This window comes from Somniosus microcephalus, chromosome 7 (assembly GCF_052327205.1).
Source record: "Somniosus microcephalus isolate GS21.2 chromosome 7, FLI_Smic_1.0, whole genome shotgun sequence".
NCBI classification, from domain to species: domain Eukaryota; kingdom Metazoa; phylum Chordata; class Chondrichthyes; order Squaliformes; family Somniosidae; genus Somniosus; species Somniosus microcephalus.
The window spans coordinates 267,918,483-267,931,895 of NC_140993.1; the positions used below are offsets into that span (position 1 = coordinate 267,918,483).

General features: G+C 45.5%; 1 protein-coding gene and 1 long non-coding RNA gene across 8 annotated transcripts in view; one reads left to right on the forward strand and one right to left on the reverse strand.

Moving 5' to 3' along the window:
• bbs9 (Bardet-Biedl syndrome 9) overlaps positions 1-13,413 on the reverse strand; it is a 479,777-nt gene that overhangs the window by 194,463 nt on the left and 271,901 nt on the right. The window lies entirely within an intron of this gene.
• The window catches only part of LOC147115312 (uncharacterized), a 47,915-nt gene that overhangs the window by 16,846 nt on the left and 17,656 nt on the right, over positions 1-13,413 (forward strand). The window lies entirely within an intron of this gene.

A 13,413-nucleotide genomic window follows, 5' to 3' on the forward strand; every position in this document is an offset into this window, starting at 1 on the left:
TGCAAAATTCCACCAAATTATTGGGCCACAGGGGCAGCAAATCACAATATAAAACCATCCTGCTTTGAAATCAAAATTGCAATATTTACAAAGTTAATCTATAAAATTTGCTGTTAATCATAAATGATAACACGCTGTAGATTTCAGGTAAATATAGAACAAAATAAATGTGACTCTTTACTGTAGTTACTGGCTGATTTAACTTCTGACAAGGGGCTGCATTTACCAGTTTTCGGCTAATTTATTGCTTTCCAAGTTGAGTCACGAGACAGGAGCAAAGATCTTCCTATTTGATTTATGCACGTTTATAAATTATAACTGCACAATACAATAAATCATCAGTCACAGCTAAGCCCATCTTTCCCTTGTGTCACACCAGCAACTGATCCGATTAGGTAAGTTTACATTTGTTCTCGGCCAGATCAGAAACAAAACAGAGGGAGCACAAGCAAAGATGGGAATATGCAGAAATGTTCTGTATTCGCTGCACGGGTGAAGAATCTGTTTCGTGGGGCTGTCCTGTGTAACCCAATGTGTGAGAATACTGCCCCAGTGAGATGGCAGCACAGGGAACCTGATGTTTCCCATGATACCTGGTCCTACCAAATTCAGACAGGTGAACCCAGCAGCGTCGGGAGCCCAAATGCTAATCGTTCCGACTTCTGGTCTCACCTGGCCTGTTCTGAGTTCCGCCCAAGAGTCAGGGGGCAAATGTTTTGTCCTCAGTTTCTGCCGGAGCGGATCGCCCACCCCTTGTAGAACCTGCCCCGGGCGGTGAAGATGTCAATTTACTGGACAGTAATTTAGGGGTCACCTAGAGGCTTTCCTGAATGCAATGTGTACGTTGTCCTGGGTGAGCAGGGGCAAAGACCGGAGAACAGGTCGGTGGAGCCATAAAATTACTTCAACACAGTACTTCAAACCATAAAGCAATTTTACACAGAGGACCAGAACTGGATCAAATCTTGGGTTTACCAAGATATTACAAAATCCAGTACCTCATGGATCTATTGCACTGAACCAGCTTCAAACCACAGGTTTTTAAAATAGTCTTAATGGCCACTCTTGCACACCACTTCCACACACACGTAGCATCTAATATTAGGGGGTTTGATCGATCCCAGGATCCTTTCTCCCAACCATTTTACCCATGCCCACTTTTCCATTAAAATTAACAGCAGAGAGAACTGCCCCTCATGATAATTATTACAGGAGTTTTCCTGAACTCAGTTTACTGTCAGAAAAAGGTACTACTTCAAGGAGTATCAGTAGGCACCATTCTAAATCAATAACACCGTTTGGAAAGGCCAGAACATTGTATGGTTAAACAAAGATCACTAAGTGCCACTACTTAAAATTAATTTTGCTAAATCCTCTACTTATACTAACCAAGATGTATTAATTTTGTTTGATTATTTTATAGTTATTTACTAAGTTGAAGGCGCTATATAAATGCAGGTTGTTGTTGTTACCTGTAATAGATTACAGGAGAAAAATTTGGTTGCTTTGCACCTCCAATTAGCGCTCTAAAAGGGCGCTAACGGGGCGCAAAGCAACTAGCGCCCGGGCGCGATGCCACCAACGCCTCCTGCGAAATTCAACGGGAGGTTGGCGGTGGCGGTAACAGTTAGCGCCTTGCGCTGCAGGCGATGACGTCATCGCCGTGTGCAGCGACCCGCTCGCGTCCCAGCTGCGATCTTCGGTAGAGCCCCCTGACTTACCGCCGGACGCTATGTCAGACGGGGTCAGGGGGGCCTACCTGCGGCCGGGGCGGCGCTATTTAAAGGCGCGGTGCCGGGCGGCCATTTTTGTTGCTGGCTGTCTGTCAGCACCTGCCTCTGCTGCCGTCCCCGGCCTCCTGAACCGCCCCCCCGCGGAGTGCCGGCTGCACTCCATGAGCCCAGCACTTCTCGAGTGCCGGGCTCTTTTGTCGGCACTCCGATCCCCGGTGGCCCAGGGTCGTGCTACACAAGGCCGCTCCTGTTTAAGAAGGGGAGGTAGGCCTGCAATACCGTGGCACGATGTGCCGCAGCGTCACGTAGCACCGCGATATTCCCTCGCAGCGCCCCAAGACAGAGGCGGGGCGCTTCCAGTAGCGCCCCGCTTCCCTCTCGGGGCGCTACCACTCAATATCAGCTGCAGGGGGGCTAATTTTTCCGGGGCACTAAAAGTAACGCCCTGGTGAAGTTAGCGCCCCAAAGGGGGCGTGACTCCATTTTTCCCCCTACAGCTCTTGCTGAAATGTACTGACTCCAATTGATTCCCTGTGCCAAGAGCCACAAGACATTCCTGGGATTGGAGGACTTCTATTCTGAGGGCAATACAAATATGCTTAGACTTTTCAGCCTTGAAAAGAGGCCAGTGTGACAGGGCATCACAGGGGTATACTAGGTACAAAATGTTACAGAAAGGTTAAAGCCAGGGCACTGCTACAAATTGAAGTATCACGGGTAATGGGTACGCTAGTGTAGTGGTTATTTTACTGGACTAGTAATCCAGAAGCCTGGACTAGTAATCCAGGGAACCTGCCACCCTTACCCGGTCTGGCCTATATGTGACTCCAGTCCCATACCAACTTGGTTGACTCTTAACTGCCCTCTGAAGTGGTGTCAAATCACTACAAGGAATAACCTGCAGTGGTTCAAGAAGGCGGCCCACCAGATTAGCGCAACTAGGGATTGTCAACAGTTGCTGGCCTTGCCATCCTGAGAATGAATAAAAAAAGAACAGGCACAGGTTCTAACCAGTGAAAAGCAAACAATTGAGATCAGGAAGTTCTTCACAAAAAGATTGAACACATGGAATGGAGTCCCAGATATCAAGCAGAATTCCTCGAATAATTTAATAAACTGTTGTAGGCTTTGAGGAGTGGGGGAACTGCAATTTATTTCTGGATGAATAAGGTAAGATAGACCTAATCTCCATGTTCTGAACAACCAACTTGTGAATAATCAGTGCCTCTGATCCCCTATCCAAGCCCCACTGAGTCTGTGTTGTTCATCCAGAGGCATCAGCTGTATTTACATTTTTTTGGCTCTCCCCTGACCTCAACAAGAACGAGGCATAGCGAAAAGGGAAGATGGAAGCCTACATTCCACTGCTGCCTGAGGCTTATGCTTTTAATGGCTTGCTTTTCCCTCTGCACGCAATCACTGCAGGAAGGGAAGAGAGAAAGGAGGAGTCCAGCAGCATAAAAGGAGCTTCCTTTGGCCTGTGTGTGAACGCAAAGACCAAGCTGAGGAGGGTTTGCGTCAAAAGGGAAAATATTTTCAAGGTGGGGGGAGGGCGCCAGCCTACATCGACCTTGGAGGGAGAGACACCTTCATGCCAGGAACATACTCAGGCCCCTTGCATTAGGGCCTGGATTAAGCAGTTGGTGATAAGTAAGACTGGTATGCAGCAATGGATTTAGATGCCTAGAATATCAAGGAGGCTGGCACACCTCATGTTGCCCTGTGTAGGTGCCTCCAATACCCTGACAGCAGGATCCCTGATGAGAAGATTCTGCTGTTTCAGATGACAGCTCCTGGAAGACATTAAATGGAGGCCAGGAACATGAACACATTGGTCGTAGGTTCACTATCTGCTGCCTTGACTAGGTTGCTGAAAGGCAAACAGCTGTTACTGAAACTCTGCCAGGCCTCAGGAGCACAGCGAGTGGGAGGGAAGAGCCATAACCTCAAAAGCACAGCGAGATCAGTACATGAAAAAGAGAGAAATACGCATACGTAGTGGAGACCATGCTGTGTGGTGGGTCCAGGAAATTATAGCCTCTTATATTGGACACACACTCCTGCTTCCATCAGCCCTCTGAATGTTTGGCATCAGGTAGCTAAGATCAAGTGGGGGAGTGAAGAAGAGTGTATTCAGAGTGCAAGATCTTGAGGCTCATCAGATTATGCAGTGGGTTGTTTGTGCCCCCCCCGCCACTGTAACCAGGAGTCCACCCAAGGATCTGTCCTGGGCCCCCTCCTATTCCTCAGCGACATGTTACCCCTTGGTGACATCATCTGTAGACATAAGCCCAGCTTCCACATGTTCGCAGACGACACCCAACTCTACCCCTCCACCACCTGTCTCGACCCCTGTTTGTCTGATATCCATTCCTAGATGAGCCACAATTTCCTCCAATTAAACATTGGGAAGACTGAAGCCATAGTCCTCGCAATCTCCGTTTTCTCGCCACTGATTCCATCCCACTCCCCAGCCACTGTCTCAGGCTGAACCAGACTGTTTGCCATCTTGGCATCCTATTCAAACCTGAACAGAGTTTCCAAGCCCATAATCTCTCAATCACAAAGACCGCCTACTTCCACCTCCGTAACATCGCCCGTCTCCGTCCCTGCCTCAGCTCAGCCCCTCTCTCACTTAAACACTTATCCATGCCTTTGTCATCTCAGCTAGTGTTAGTAATTGGTAACCTTTGTCTGGCTGGTCTAATAAAATCACTTGTTAAGGTCATTGAGAGCAAAGTCTAAACAGCAATCTCCTTAAACTTTTACTTTTTGGTACAGATTAAAAAGAAAGGTTGATACAGCAGAACGATTCACATTTAAGGAATCATCCATCTGAACAGGCAGATGGGGCCTCGGTTTAACATCTCATCTGAAAGACAGCATCTATGACAGTGCAACACTCCCTCAGTACTTCCTCTTCTTCTTCTTAGGCAGTCCCTCGGAACCGAGGATGACTTGCTTCCACATTAAAAATGAGTTCGCAAGTCACCTATGACAGTGCAACACTCCCTCAGTACTGCACTGTAATGTCAGCCTATGTATGGTCTCAAGTCCTGTTTTGGGGCTTGGACCCATGACCTTGTTGGGAGGGCAATGTAACCTTGGCCTCTGCTCTGAAATCAGCCATTACAACTTGCACTTATATAGTTGATTTACAGAGATTGGAAGAAGCTGCACAGGAAGTGGGAGAGAAGTTACTGCAGGTGGCTGAAGGTGCAGTGAAAGAATTCCGTTTTTGAGGGTGAGGGCAGAAGTGGCCAAGGAAGAGAGGTTTACATAGAGGGTGGTGACTCAAAACTCTGTTGCAGATGGTGGAGCAGAGGGAGAGACAGGTTCACAATAGTCAGAAGAGCTGAGGGTGCCTGCTGACATGTAGGGCTGGAGAGGAGTATAGTGGCAGCAAGGAGTGAAGCCATGGACAGGTTTTAAAACAAGACCAAGAATTTTAAAGTCAATGCAGAAGCCAGCAGTGATTGGCAAGGATAGGGATGATGGATGTGTGGGACTCTGCCAAATAGAATATGAGTCATTAAATTCTGGATGAGTTGCAGTTTATGGAACTCAGGAGGTTGGCGATGAGAGCATTGAAGAAGCCAAGCCTCAAGGTGACAAAGACAAGCATCAGGGTCTCAGCTAAAGTGTGGGTGAGGTGGCGATGTAGACATGCAATGTCATTGGGTTGGAAGTGGCTATCTCGGTGACGGGCAGCATGTGGGGTTTGAAGCTCAGCTCATAGTCAAATGGAAGTTAGTGGTGATTGGCAAGGACAGGGATGATGGATGAGTGGGACTCTGCCAAATAGAGTACGAGTCACCAAATTCTGGATGAGTGGCAGTTTATGGAGCTTAAGAGGTTGGCAAGCAGAGCAGGTTTGGATCCTGACAGTGGCAAAACACAGCAATGATTGATTATATTTTTAATCTTTATGTCAATTTTTTTGAAAGAATCAAAGGGGGGAGTGTTAGGGAATATATATATTTTAATAACACAGATTTGAATATGATTAAACTAATAATTTAAAGAAATCTGATTATGTTTAAGCTGATCACGTGCCAAAGGATGGTGTGATGTATGAGATCCAATCACAGCTGGTAACGTCACATCGGCTGACTTAAAAACTGAGAACAATGGAAATGCTGAATTAGCTTAAACTATGAAAATGCTGATCTTAGCTTAAAACTGAAAGTGATGATTCTGCTTAACTAGAGAACAAAGGAATGATTGATGTATCAGAGATCCAATCAGTGTGATGTAGTTGAACCAACCATGGCTCTGCATGCATGCTGCTGAGCCAATGGTTATAAAGGGGGCGGGTACATCTGCTGATTCATAAAAACCTGCCATTTTGATCACAAGTCAGGCAGAGGAAGAAAGTCAAACAATGTAAATCAAGTGATGCAATAAATCGACTATTTAAAACTTACCACCGGACTCGCAAACTTTTATTTTAGTGTGTTGACCTCAGATCAGTGTGGTCCACTGAAATTACCCTGATCTAACAAGCATGCGCGAGCAGCTGGGAAGGCGGGTAGCATCGGCGTCCAAGGACAAAGGTTCTGGCAAGAGCTAAATAGGTTTACCTCGATCTTGCAGGTATTGAGCAAGAGAAGGCTGTAACTCAACCAGGACTTGATTGCCAACAGGCAATCAGACAGCATGACAGCAGCTGTGGATTTGAGGATGGGGATGGGGCTGGGAGATGAAGTCAGCTCTCGGTAGTGAACACTGGAAGTTGAACCCAAGTTTCTGAGTAATGTTACTGATGGGAATCATGTGGACGAGGAAAAGCAGAGGGTCAAGGATGGAATCTTGGGCATGCTGGAGGTGACGATTCAGGAATGGGGGGAGAAACCACTGAAGAAGCATTAAATGCGCTGCAACAGGTAGGAATGGAACAGTGATGGGGCTAAGCCCTGGAGGTGGAGTACGGAGGATAGAATGGTGGAGGAGGATAGAGTGGTCGATTGTGCTGAAGGCCAGAGAGATTGAGGAAGATAAGGAAGGATAGTGTGCCAGGGTCACAGATCGGATACTGTAAGTGACTTTGACCAGAGCATGCGAGGCTGTGGGCGGGGCAAAAACCAGACAGTAAAGAATGCTACTCTGCACTTACAACTGATATCAGGAACTGTAAGAAATCCAAATGTGGGCAGTAGGCAGAATTGCATGGCAGTGACACATTTCATGACCAACTGGATTCATTTGACAATTCTCAACACTGATTGTGGTATAGGGAAATAACAACAGAAAATGCTGGAAAAACTCAGCAGGTCAGGCAACATCCATGGAGAGAAATTTGAGTTGACGTTTCGGGTCGAACCCTTCTTTTGGCTGGAATGATATGATGTTATACTTAATTTTAAAAATTGCACTGAGATTCACACTCTGAATTACAATAGGCTCCAAAAAGGTCAATAAATGCACCAAACGAGGTGTCAAAAGTCACAACCTTCGAGGGTGAGGTGTCATAACCCATACAAAATAAATCTCCTGCTTTAAGCACTCGCACCCCCTGCAGTCATTTCTCAATCACAACAACAACAACTTGTATTTATATAGCGCATTTAACGTGGTAAAACGTCCCAAGGCGCTTCACAGGAGTGATACAAGGCAAAAATTCAACACCGAGCCACATAAGAAATTAGGACAGATGACAAAAGGCTTGGTCAAAGAGGTAGGTTTTAAGGAGCGTCTTAAAGAAGGAGAGAGAGGCGGAGAGGTTTAGGGAGGGAGTTCCAGAGCTTAGGGCCTAGGCAGCTGAATGCATGGCCACCGATAGTTGAGCAATTTATAATCAGGGATGTTCAAGAGGGCAGAATTTGAGGAGCGCAGATATCTCAGGGGGTGTTGAAGGACAATACAGAGATAAGGAGGGGCCAGGCCATGGAGGAATTTGAAAACAAGGATGAGAATTTTGAAATCGAGGCATTGCTGAACCGGGAGCCAATGTAGGTCAGCGAGCACCGGGGTGATGGGTGAACGGGACTTGGTGTGAGTTAGGACATGGGGCAGCCGAGTTTTGGATGACCTCAAGTTTACGTAGGGTAGAATGTGGGAGGCCAGCCAGGAGTGCGTTGGAATAGTCAAGTCTAGAGGTAACAAAGGCACCACTGCTGCTAACTGCTTTTGTGTACTGCAATAAATGAGAATGTTGGTTATATCTGCAGCTTAGGTTATAACAAGCCCACATCCCACTGCACTTGCAGTCTAACTACCGGTCTTTACAGGTCATAGAACTATGTTCAGAGCTGTTTTTGAGCTGTAAGCTTTTTTGGTGGCCGTGTCTAGTTTTCTCCGTTGACAGACAATGTAACTTAGCACGCGGAGGCTCACAGGAACTGGATTGGGCTGGAGCATTCCACAGGGTAGTATGGTGGGGTGTAATAGCTGTGCTTTTTTTTTTTGCTAAGTGTTTTAAAAAAATAGCGATTTTAGTAATGAAGACTAAAATGGGAAAGGAAGTGAAAGGAGAAATAAAATTTTTTAAAAATCACAAATGCTGAAAATCAGCTGTAGAATAGAAAACGATGCAAATTCACAGCAGGTCTGTCAGGATCACATTTCTGGTGGAATCCTTTGTTAAAACAGGAAGTGAAAGTAGATCTGTGTGCGCTGTGATTCTTAAGCTTGCCATAGAATATTTTCTTATTCCATGCCGCTGAAGGTCACACAAATGGTAAAAGCTGAGTCCCGCCTGACTCTGGTAGTTCTGAAACACAACTTGTGTAGACCACCAGAAAAGGGACAGTGTCTAGAAAGTCTTTCATAACATGCTGAAAAGAATAGCCACCCTCCCCCCTCAGACTGGAATACAGCCAGAGCAAGCAGCTTTTCCAGATGTTAACTAATAAACAGTGTTAAAGGAGAGACAGTTTTGTCCATTACTTTTTTGGCAAGCACAGTATGCAGTGCGTGTCTGTGCAGTGTGACCTATGCAATTCCTGTGCAGTTGAATCGGAGTTGTACAACACTCTAAGGAGCTTATCAATCATAATAAATCAGCTCAAAAGGTGAACTTCAGTTAGCAGATTTGGATGGAAATAAAAATTAACAGCCAAAAATTGAGAAAAATATTTAAATATTTTTCCTGAATGAAATAAGGGAAATTGGGTTTCTCGTTGTTTATTTTTCTTCTTCGCTGCCTTTCTGAGATGTACTTAGCATCGAATCAAATTAACTTTTGAGTGGCATGTTCGGGAACTATAAAGGGATAAAATACAGAGAGTTGCATTAAGTGCTGGCAGCTTAATTTTCCAATTTTATGATAGAGTTTAAAGACTTGCACTAAATAAATATTAAGAGGAATATAAATAAATGAACATAGAAATGCAAAGCAAAATACTTAAGTGAATAAAATGTATTATTCTAATCTAACTTGAATTGTTAGCCACGTCTCTTGCTGTCAGCTGACCTGATTATGCTCTGCTTTAATGGGGGATAATTGTAAAACATCTTCTTAGTCCTTGTAAAATCTCTGTAGTTATAATAGAAGACACGAACTCTAGCGGTGAGCATAAAACAGAGCAGCTGAAAATAGTTAAACAGTACTACATTGTACACATTAAAAACAAAGTACACTGGGAAAAGAGTCGCACAGAATTATAACTGACACCCAAGGGTGATTATTAGGCTGTAATCTGTCACTTCCAGATGATGTTATAAAAATCAGTTTATAACTGTTGTCTGAACAATGTAATGAGGTTTATATGTGGAACTCACTGCCATGTATTGGCTGTTTATGCTGTTCTCAGTTCGGATTTTGGGGGAACCTGGTCTCCGTTAAGCCAGCTCTCCACGTTTACATTACTACACCCGACTCCTGTATCTCAACATCACAACGGTAGACCTGCGTAAAGCTGTGTCTAATTCCTGTGGCCGAGAGCCAGCTCACAGGATCTGAACTGAAGGAGCTTCAGTCGAAAAGCAGCCACTGCAGAGTTGGGGACGGCTTTCTTTTGTGGGGAGACAACATCATCAGGCTGCCGCTCCATGTGGCCGAGGTGTGAGGAAAGCTCACAGGAGGATTACCAATTCTGATGCAATCACTGAGGGAGGGAGTGGTAATTACCAGAAACTAACTATTATAAAGCACTGACGTACACTTGTAATTGGGATGACTGTGTAGGCTGCTCCGTATTCACTCTTGTGGTTAATCACAACCCCTGGAATGGCCCACCACATTCTGTCAACACTTACTCTCTATGTTGAAAGGTTGTAGTGTACCCAAAACCCCAGTTAAATAAACCATTTCAGTGGAAACACATGTGCCCTGATATTGGGCTACTTTCCTGCCTCCACTACACCCAAGACAGGTGCAAAAGTCTTCCTCAGAACCCTTACATTTGAGACATGAACCCGTCTTTTGTCTTCACAGATGCTGATGGTTCTGTTGTGCATCTCCACCATATTGCGTTATTACTTTAGATTGCCAGCACTGATGGTTTGCTTTTTCTTACAGAAGCTGTATTTGTGTTCTTGCCCCTCCTGAGGGTAGTTGTTGTTTTGTTAAATGTTTGGTGTATTTAGTTTTATTGGGTTAGTGAATCAGACTCTCGGTGCACTTGGTCCCTCCCATCCCACTGGCTCAGATTGAGTAACAGCATTTCATCATCAACAAAGAGACACTGGGGGAAACCACACTGGCCACATAATGAGGCCAACATTATATGCAACTGGGGGCCCAGCACAGACTTCAAAACACTTTCACAAAGTAAACGTACTGGCATACAGTCCCGGAGAACAAGCCAGCAATACAGTATTTAAATGAAACTGGTTTCCGTTATTCGAAATACTGATATTAAAGCCCAGAGTTCCTGATATGGGTGCACTTTACAACTGAATGGTTAGAAATTGATGTTATGCTGCCCTAAAGTAAAGTGTGCTGTTTGCATCCAATTTTCCATGCTCAGCTCACGGTCCTGATTATGCACAGCTTCAGGTGCAGATTTGGATGCGTGCAGGGAGCACACGAATCATGGGCACGGGAAATTGGGTGGTGAAATTTATTGGGGCACATACAATTAAAGGGAAATGTTAGATTGGGCAAACAAAAATCCTTACAGGCTTAGGGCAGAAGGCATTGCAGCCAATAGGCAGCCTGTGTCAAGGCTGAAGGGGAAGCGGTCAAAGAAGTAACGGGCAGAAAGAAGGGGGTAGAAGAGACCAAATGCTGCAGGCATCAGTCTGCAGGCAAGCGAAGGTGTAGCCCAGCAGCACTCGATTTCTGAAGGGGAGGTGGTGCTGCATGAAGGAGGTGGTGTAGCCCTGCTCACCTCACCACTATCATTCCGGGAAGGTGGTAGAGGCAGCCAGTGCCAATCAGGATGCAACTGAGTGGTACTGTCGTTGGCTGTGCCAGCTCTCTCCTGCATGCTAACTGCGCCTTTGCTAGCACCAGGCAGTATAGCTCCCCCTCTGGCTCTCTGATGACCCGCAGCCGCGAAAAGCATCTCCCCATCCACAGCTGGGTAGGTGCGACAATGCTTGCACGTATGTTGCTAACATTTTGGCAGGTAGGGCCAATCAGGCTAACCTGGCTCCTGATCACCCTAGCCTGCCTTCTTTCATGCACTACCACTGACAAATGGTGATTGGGATATTACATTGTCAGGCATTCACGTATCTTATTTGTTCCATTCGGTTTGCCGTCCCAGCTTTCTTTGGGAATAGGAGCCGCCACATGCATTAATCCTCTGCCAGAGCAAGGTGTGAGCACCTCTGTAGATAGGCACAGAGCAGCCTGCCATCTCTCCATTGCTCCCCTTCTTCTCCCTCCAAAAAGATCTGATAGGGGAAATTCACAGAAATACAGTAGGAAAACACCCAAAAATGGCTCAATTATAATTACCATGCCATTAGCATAGACTGATTCCTGGGATGAGAGGGTTTGTCCTATGAGGAGAGATTGAGTAAACTCTCTGGAGTTTAGAAGAATGAGAGGTGATCTCATTGAAACGTATAAAATTCTTAAAGGGCTTGATAGGGTAGATGCAGGGAGGATGTTTCCCTTAGCTGGAGAGTCTAGAACCAGAGGTCAGAGGTCACAGTCTCAGAATAAGGGGTCGGCAATTTAGGACTATGAGGAGAAATTTCTTCACTCAGAGGGTTGTGAATCTTTGGAATTCTCTACCCCTAAGGGCTGTGGATACTCAGTCACTGAGTATATTCAAGGCTGGGCCAGAAAAAGCAATAATCCTGAGGATTGGGAGCAGTTTAGGATTCAACAAAGGAGGACAAAGGGATTAATTAAGAAAGGGAAAATAGAATATGAGAGTAAGCTTTCAGGGAACATAAAAACTGACTGTAAAAGCTTTTATAGATATGTGAAGAGAAAAAGATTGGTGAAGTCAAGCGTAGGTCCCTTGCAGTCAGAATCAGGGGAATTTATAATGGGGAACAAAGAAATGGCTGACCAACTAAATACATATTTTGGTTCTGTCTTCACAAAGGAGGACACAAATAACCTCCCAGAGATGCCGGGGAACATAGGGTCTGACGAAAGGGTGGAATGGAAAGAAATCAGTATTTGTAGGGAAATGGTGTTCGGAAAATTGATGGGACTGAAGGCCGATAAATCCCCAGAGCCTGATAATCTACATCCTAGGGTACTTAAGGAAGTAGCCCTAGAAATAGTAGATGCAGTGCTGGTCATCTTCCAGAACTCGATAGACTCTGGAACAGTACCCATGGATTGGAGGGTAGCTAATGTTACCCCATTATTCAAAAAAGGTGGTAGAGAAAAAGCGGGGAATTATAGACCGGTAAGCCTGACATCAGTAGTGGGGAAAATGCTAGAGTCCATTATAAAAGATGTAATAGCAGAGCACTTGGAAAGCAGCGACAGGATCGGACAAAGTCAACATGGATTTACAAAAGGTAAATCGTGCTTGACTAATCTACTGGAATTTTTCTGAGGATGTAACTGGTAAAATAGATAAGGGAGAACCAGTGGATGTGGTGTATTTGGACTTTCAGAAGGCTTTCGATAAGGTCCCGCATAAGAGATTAGCGTGCAAAATTAAGGCACATGGGATTGGGGGCAAGGTATTGACTTGGATAGAGAACTGGTTGGCGGATAGAAAGCAGAGAGTTGGAATAAACGGGTCGTTTTCCGAGTGGCAGGCAGTGACTAGTGGGGTACCGCAAGAGTAGGTCCTAGGACCCCAGCTGTTCACAATATACATTAATGATCTGGACGAGGGAATTGGATGTAATATCTCCAAATTTGCAGACGACACAAAGCTGGGTGGGAGGGTATGCTGTGAGGAGGATGTCATGAAACTCCAGTACGATTTGGACAGGTTGAGTGATTGGGCAGAAACATGGCAAATGCACTATAATGTGGATAAATGTGAGGTTATCCACTTTGGTGGCAAAAACAAGGCGGCAGATTATTTGAATGGCAATAGATTGGGAGAAGGGGAAGTGCAAAGAGACCTGGATGTTCTTGTGCACCAGTCGCTGAAGGTAAGCATGCAGGTGCAGCAGGCGGTTAAGAAGGCAAATGGTATGTTGGCCTTCGTAGCAAGAGGGTTCGAGTACAGGAACAAGGATGTCTTGCTGCAGTTGTACAGGGCCTTGGTGAGACCGCACCTTGAGTATTGTGTGCAGTTTTGGCCGCCTTATCTGAGGAAGGACATTCTTGCCATGGAAGGAGTTCAGCGAAGATTCACCAGGC